We start from the raw sequence: 8047 nt of genomic DNA, 5'->3' as shown, positions 1-8047 counted from the left end.
CAAGAATGCTATCACCACGACTGGGCTGATTAACAACTTGGATGAGGTTGAGGTTCAAGCAGTTATCGAGAAATTTTTTAGCATCATTCGACCCGCTTGTGGTATAATTAACCCAGTCAATGTCTGGAAAGTTGAAGTCGCCAAAGATTAGGAATTGCGCTTTCAGGTAAAGGCCCTGAATGTTAAGCAAAACAGAGTGCAGATTGTCACAATAAACATTATCTCAACTTGGCGCCCGAATTACATGCGCCGATTATGGTTTGCCTAAATGCCGATGTAATGCAGACGAACACAGTCTCTAGGCCAGGACAGGCTCGAACACCAAATGAGGAGACACATTTTTTTATCGCGATAAGCACTCCCCCTCCTCCTTTCGAAATCCTATCGCATCGATAAACGTCAAACTGCAGTTCATCAGGAAAAATTTCGCTGTCGTTTATTCCGAGTTTCAGCCAGGATTCCGTTAGAATGACGATGCTAGAGTTATTGTCACAAATGAATGCACTTAGATCATTACGTTTAGTCATAACACTGCGTATATTAGTAAATGTAACACTGTAGTTCAAACTTTTTGACTGCCTCGCGGGCACAGCTGGGCGAAGGGGTGTGACGTTAGGAATCTTCAGTTACCTAGAGACTTCTATAACAGAGTCGGAGGTAATGTCATATTTATAGTACTTATTATTCATATGCAGCTTATCATAGCGGATTTTGAATATTTCATTTTGAGACCGAGCAAACAGGTACAGTTTGTTACGAGCGGTGCGGACAGCGTCCGATAAGTCTTCCCAAATGGCGTACTCAGAATCTTTTAGTTTAAAGCCCTAAGAGAGAATGTTCTGTCTATCTTTGTAACGCAAGAACTTGACCATGATGGGCCGATTTTTGTTAGGTAAAAACTTTCCAAGCCTATGTGACCGCTCAAGGAAATTCGGGTCAAGCTTAATTCTCAGCCGTTGCTCAGCAAAGCTCAAAATAGTTGCCTCCGATTGAATCCAAGTTTCATTTTGCAAGTCAGGGATATCAAAGAACAATAAGTTCAATCTCCGAAGCCTGTTTTCGGCATCGTCGCACCTTGCGTTTACTTCCGATAACTCCAATGCAATTTTGTTGGAAAATTCCGAACTGCTTCCGCTCCCACCCGAAGCCGTCCTCATAGAGCTTAGATCGGCCTCTATCGCCGCTACCTTTTCTTTATGGTTCTTTATTGCCACATCTGTTGATGATCGGGCGTCCTGGAGCTTCTTAATTTCGGTAAGCATGTGGCTTTGGCCAATCTCAATTCTAGTTACAATGCTCAAAATATTAGCCTCTTGGGAATCAACACCGTCTGGTCCGGGATTGGTTTCGATATCTCCAGACAATTGCAGGGTTAGTAATGCTAGGTAAACGGCATGCGCACTCTGCGCCAGGAGCATAAACAGTCGGCGTCGACACTCAGAAACGTCGCAGGGGCACGACACCGCAATCAAACAGGGGTCGTTACTTTGGTGACAGTGAGAATTGAGAACGTAACCAACCTGAACGACGAGGAAAAGGATTGACATCGTTGTTTCCAATGCGATGCCGTGCCCAAACTGGCCTCGCTGACTGACTAGCTTAGGTAGCCATGCGTCCAGATAGCTGTTCGGTGACGTCCCAGGTTGCCAGACACCATACACGTTGTAGGCCAAGCGTGGTGACTTGATCGTTGGTGCCACCGGGATAGTTGTCGACTTTAGTGTTATCTAGGACCTATTCCTAATACGGCGAAAATAGAGATGACAGTGAAGTTCGGGAGACAGGCAGTATCAGAATCGCTAACAGGGGTGAATTGCACGGGGCCTATTCTTTGTGGCAGAGACACGATAAAAGCATTTAACCAGTTGGGCATGCGTGTGCTTTCCTCGGGAAACACACTGGCAAACTTGCATGTAGCCAAGCCTGCTGGGCCCAAACCGGACGCATTGAATATCCTGTTGACAACTTTGCTGACGCGTTTGAACCCACTCTAGGTCTTTGCAAGGGACCTCCAGTTGACCTGAACATGAAAGATGGAGCCACACTCCTCGTTCTTTCAAGGCACGTAAAGTGAGTGCCCTATGCCTTTCGTGAGAAAGTGTCCGAAAGTGTACTGTCTTCAGTGACGGTTTCCGAGTGGGCTACACCCGTCGCGCCGGTGGTGAAAAAGAACCGGCCCTACATGACACCCATCCAGGAATGTCAGCCATAAAAATTTTGGCTCGAACCGTCTTCTGATACCCTGGAGTTGATCGAGAAATCGAAGATCTCGTTAGAAAGTGCGTGACTTGCATCCAGGCCTCTTCAATGTCCCCAGCTGAAGTTCCCATTAGTTGGCCGGACGCCAACCAGCCGTGGTCACGCCTTCATGTAGACTGTGCTGGTCTGTTGAAAAGTCAGATGATACTAATTGTGGTCGACTCATACACTATATGAATAGAGGCGGTATCGATGAAGGCGGCATCGGACGAGACTACAGTCGAATCACTACGCGTTATTTTTTCGCGGTTTGGGCTGCCAAGAACGTTGGTGTCAAATAATGAATCACAGTTTACCAGCACCGTTTTAAACAGTTTTTGCAAGACAACCATGTACAGCAGCTGACTACGGCTCCATAACATCTGCAGTCAAACGGATTAGCCGAGCGAGCTGTACGCACAATTAAGGAGGGCATTCGCAAAGTGTTGCCCTGCAATCTTAGAACCCCCCAAGGCTTGTCAGATTTCTCTTCCTCTACCGGAGGACCCACACAAAAGATGAGAAGTGTCCATCCGAGCGGTTACTCGCCTACCGCAATCGGACCCGAATTGACTGCTGTCTTCCAGAGCACTCGCGCTCACGCCCGTGAGCGCGAGTGCTCTGGAAGACAGCAGCCGTCCGCGAGTGCTCTGGAAGAGCAGCAGCCGTCCTTTATTCGCGGGCAAGAGCGCGTGGTCGCGAAAATTTGGCGGAGGACACCCGGTGGGTTCCTGGAATCATCTAATCGCCCGAGGTTGCCCGGATGGCAACGGTAGATACGTCACAAGTGGAGCATCGGCGGCATGCTTACCAGCTCCAGCCACGAGTTTTCTCGCCAACGGGCCAGCAAGCGACAGGTTGTATACGTGCTAGGCGTTCAAGTGCAGCGGATGGCCAAGGCACCAGCTCACCGGTGCCGAATCTCAGAAGATCGACCAGGCAACGACGACCTCCTGAACGTTTAGATGTTTACGGGTAGAAATGCTGTATATATCCGCGAGGTCATATAATAATCAACAAACTCGGGGGGGGGGGGGGGGGGGGGGGGGTTTCGCGGTGTTCGCCGCTATAGGAGCCATCTGTAAAAAGTCACCATGTTCCTTTTATAAAGTGTTCTTTGGTTTCTGTATCTTACCCAGCCTTACTTAGTCAGAGATGTAACAAGCATTCTGAGGCAAAATTGTTGATCTGAGCAAAGATCATCAGAGAACGCATGAAACGTCTCGCCCAACGATGCAGCGCGACATTAATCTTCCAAAATAAAGCGTTCAAAGTTTTGCCTCGTACTTCGCTGAATCAATGTAGTAATGCAGGCCAGTTGGTTCATGATTACAAACTGGTAGCAGCGCGGAAACGTTTAGTTGAAGTTCGGTGCTCGTTCTGACCGTTCCTCCCTTTCAGTGTGTGTTTTTTGCGCGCTGCTACAAGTCTCTCCTTCGCGCCACACTACGGGACCCAATAACCAATGCTCACAAATCATGGCTGAGCTTTTTCTGCTGTACCAGCTGACGCAACGGGTGACATAGATGTGTATTAAAGAAGCATTAGAAAGGAAGAAGAAAAAACATCCGAAAGCTGACGGCCACGCGCTGGCAGCAGCCCCCACAATGAACACAAATGAAATGATTTATGAGAAGGCGCGGAGAAAAGGAGCCAACAGGCACGCCAACCCAAACTGATTTTGGCCCGCGGCCTCGGCAACGAGATATAGATGTTCGCACGAAATCGCACCGAGAACCCCCACGGCGACGAGGCACCCACAAAAAAAGAGCGATAACATTGGCGCGATCCTCGGGTGAAAAGTAATGTACGCAAGAACGTTCAACGCCTACTTGATGTCTCTGTTAATAGAAAAGACTCCGGGCTCGCTGTTCTATCTTTGGTCTTTTCTTTGGGGGGAACCTCGGTTTTCTCTGGTCATGGTCTTATTCCGTACTATATTTTTAGGTCTTTCTTTTCTGTTTTGGTATTCGGTTTTTGTTGGTTCTCTTTTGACCTCGCTTTCCTTTCTTGCTTCGTCAGCCAGGGAGCCGGGGGCGTCTTGGGACACCGCGGGACATTACCAAGGCGGAGGGAGAATTTCTTTGCCGCTCGTCCCTTTTCGCGAGTCTTCTTCCCCCGCCATCTTCCCCGTCATTCAGATGCGGGCTTTGTTCGTGGAGAGAGGGGAAAACCGACTTCTATATGCAAAGCCATTTTGCCATCTTAGGCTCGGTGTGGCCGCGCTGCGGTGATGGTGTTCTCCGGAAATGACTGCGGTGTTTATCTCTTTTGTGTCGAGTTTATTCTGGCTTCCTTCTTTCTACGCGCGGAATCGCTAATGTAGCGCGTCGCAAATTGCGGGAGAGGGAAGGAGAAGGCGCGGATGAAACTGGTGTTTGATGACGAGTTTTCGTTAAAAGTAGCGAGTCGGAGTTTCGTAGCCGGAGGAGATCGGGACCTTGTGAAGGAGGCCGAAGAAAGGAAAGTTCGGATTTTTGCGATCGCTAATTTAAAATGAAGTACACATGAGAAATAATTAAAAAAAAAAAAAAGTCTGCGAGTCTAATTTTTTTGTTGAGGAACATGAAGACAGCTAATTACAACGAACGAGAAAAAATGGGTCGCAAGAAGATGGGAGGCAGTGCCATTTTAAGAAACGCACATGACGCGTGGTGTGTGCTCTGCAGGAAAGCGAAGTCACTGAAGTTTTCAGTGTGTGGACGAGTAGGCTACACCGTTTTACTTTAGGTCCGACCGTAGCCCGAGCTACCATCCAATAGAAACACTAGGGAGTTTTAGGGAACCGTTGTTGCACATCCGACATGGTACAATGGGCCCTCCGGTATGCGAACTACGCATGCGCTATCCCCGAACACTCTCATATGCGCAGTCCGTACCGGAGGGACCATCGTGCCATATCGGATGAGCAAATACGGTTCCCTAGAACTCCCTAATAGGAAGTTTTCGGGAAGCGCGGGACCCCAGAGCCCTCACTGGGTGATTGGTTCAGTCCGCGATAACAAACGTAGAAACGATGAGCGCAATTAAGATGGCAGTTTTTGGTGCGGCTGCATTCGATCAATCGGATCGCACTATCAGATGTGGCCGCGGACTCAAAGTGGGAACAGAGTGTAGTATCAAAACCGCAATTAGAAAGTGAATGAGTCGGAATTTCGTAATGTGATTTGAGCCTGCTCTCGAGCGAATGTTTTAATAACTTTTGAAACGTTGTTACATATCAATAACTTTGAGACCTAACTAAAACAATCAAAGTTAGTTTTTTTTTTTCTTTTTTTTTTTTTTTCATGTCGGTGTTTATGGTGTAAGACGGCTTTGCTAGACTCCACTTTTCACGATTTTTCTCGGTTTGTCGTTTCGGTGGCCTTCGCTAATTCGTGTAAATGTCACTTTTTACTTTTTCAAGAAGAACGAAACCAAAGTTCGCAAGCTTTTCCGTGCGGACATCCCCTTCGTCCTTTCAAAGTTGCGACGACCGTCCTACTTGCCTATCCGGGCTTTCTTGAAAAGTGGTTGCTCTTCAGCCCTTCTGGCGAGCTTCCCGTGGCCTCGAGCTCAGATTTTTAAACTCAATTTGCAGTCCCATTTTCAGCTTTACTGGAAAAGACAAAAAGCTTCTTTACTTTTTCTCGCGCGCAAATCGTAAGTGATTGGGAGAGAAGGGCGCAGAGAACTGGAGCGGCTTTTCTTTTGGATGCTGTGCACGAAGTTTGCTTTAGCTCAGACCTAGTGAATTTTTGCGTTGTGTGTCTCATTTCATTTTATATTTCGGTATGTTCGTCTACGATAAGTTGACCTTCGCATTTATTTAATCGTTCTCTCTTTTTTTATATATTTCTTTGAGACAAGCTCCGAAAAGAGCAGCTCAAATTGACTTACCAGGTAAGAAATTAGAGAGTGACCTAAACAGAGTGTGCCTCATCCTCAACGTAACGCAATATCTAAAATGTTCTCCTTTCAAACCAGAGTTAATATAATAATCTAGAGGGAAAACGTTCTATGCATTCCAGACTCTTCCTAATGGCGCCATCACGGTCCGAGAGGGTAGTCCTTAGGTAGTCACGTGAGCCCATATCGGTCTTGGCGCCTTAATATACACAAAGAAACAAGAAAACGTCACCTGTGAGGTCTGTGTCCAGATTTTTTCTAGCTTTACTTTTGCAGGAAAACACGGGCAACGCACACCCTATAAAGAAAAAATAAAGTTGACAAGCATGCGAACAACTTCTAATTATCGTGGCAAAAACGAACACGTGCACCTATCGTCTGCTTTTTTTCTCCTATTTTCGGTTGCCCACTTTCTCGTTCTTTATCTCGTGACCACCAATGTCAACGTTGACGATTTTCCGCGTTCTGCTCATGTCTTTCTCCTTCGCCCCCTTCCCCCCCCCCCCCCCTCCCTTTCTTCAAACGCATCAAGGTTAAAAAAAAAGTTATAACTTTAATAGCCGTTCACGCACTTCAGAAAGCTAGACCTTCGTCAGATATGGTCGTTGTTGCGGTTGTGATTCGAGTGATTACGACCGTCTAAATTGGAGCGCTGTGCCACTAATTGGTTGAGAGTTGTCCTTCGCAAATTTGGCCCATTTCAGGATACCCTTACACACATCGAATACTGTTCCGATTAGTTCTAGCTTGCTGAGTTTATGCTTCCAATTCTTATACTCTCCAATAAAGTATTACAAGAGGACGCTTAGCCTTCGCCTTCAAGAGTGGAATGCGACAGCTAAACATATAAACCCCGCTCATTCCCAAACGTGCAAGCATGTCTGCGTGGCCTTAATGAAAAAAAGAAAAACGTGTCTGCGTGGGAGAGATAGCGCTCGGCTATTGTGTACTAGGAAGGACGAGTGGGGGCCACCGGAGTGCTATTTCTGCACCTCCGCATGTGGACAAAAAACGGCTAATCCAAGCCCAACGAGCGAAGTGGTTCGGATTAGCCGTTTTTTTATGAAAAACGCCTTGGGCGTTCCGACGCCAAGCTCGACCGGCACACTCGTCAAGGTCATAGAAAGAATAGAACGCCGGGCTATGTTTTTTATACAACCTAGACGTCAGGCGTCAGTTCAATACGTGACGCCACTGCGACGTGACTTGCCGTCACAACGCCATGTGGTATCACGACGACGCCTTAACGTTAACGTCGTATCGAAGTTGACAACGCTCATTACACGATGTCAAGACTGCGTTCTGATATCTTATTGCGTTGACAACGACGTCGATGTCAACGTTGACGTCGACAACGACAACGACGACGTCACGCGACGTCAAGATGACGCCGTCCTTGTCAATGTGACGGCATAAAGACGCTGTCAGGTCGTCGACATGACGCAACTCGACGTGTCGATGACGTCCCGACAACTTCACGACGTCGACGTCATCGTCGACGACGACGACGTTACACGAAGTCAAGATGACGGCGTCCTTGTCAATGCGACGGCATAAAGACGCTTTTAGGTCGTCGACATGACGCAACTCGACGTGTCGATGACGTCCCGACAACTTCACGACGTCGACGTCATCGTCGACGACGACGACGTTACACGAAGTCAAGATGACGGCGTCCTTGTTAATGCGACGGCATAAAGACGCTTTTAGGTCGTCGACATGACGCAACTCGACGTGTCGATGACGTCCCGACAACTTCATGACGTCGACGTCATCGTCGACGACGACGACGTCACGCGACGTCAAGATGACGGCGTCCTTGTCAATGTGACGGCATAAAGACGCTGTCAGGTCGTCGACATGACGCAACTCGACGTGTCGATGACGTCCCGACAACTTCACGACGTCGACGTCATCGTCG

General features: G+C 47.8%; 1 pseudogene; it reads right to left on the bottom strand.

The window, feature by feature from the left end:
* Positions 1-626: 626 nt before the first annotated feature.
* LOC115326091 lies at positions 627-1913 on the bottom strand (annotated as a pseudogene).
* Between the last annotated feature and the right edge of the window lie 6134 nt (positions 1914-8047).

The sequence above is a fragment of the Ixodes scapularis genome, unplaced genomic scaffold, assembly GCF_016920785.2.
Source record: "Ixodes scapularis isolate PalLabHiFi unplaced genomic scaffold, ASM1692078v2 PGA_scaffold4__175_contigs__length_147842914, whole genome shotgun sequence".
NCBI lineage: Eukaryota > Metazoa > Arthropoda > Arachnida > Ixodida > Ixodidae > Ixodes > Ixodes scapularis.
Note: the sequence above shows the minus strand (reverse complement) of the source record. Positions and strands in the feature narration are given on the sequence as shown.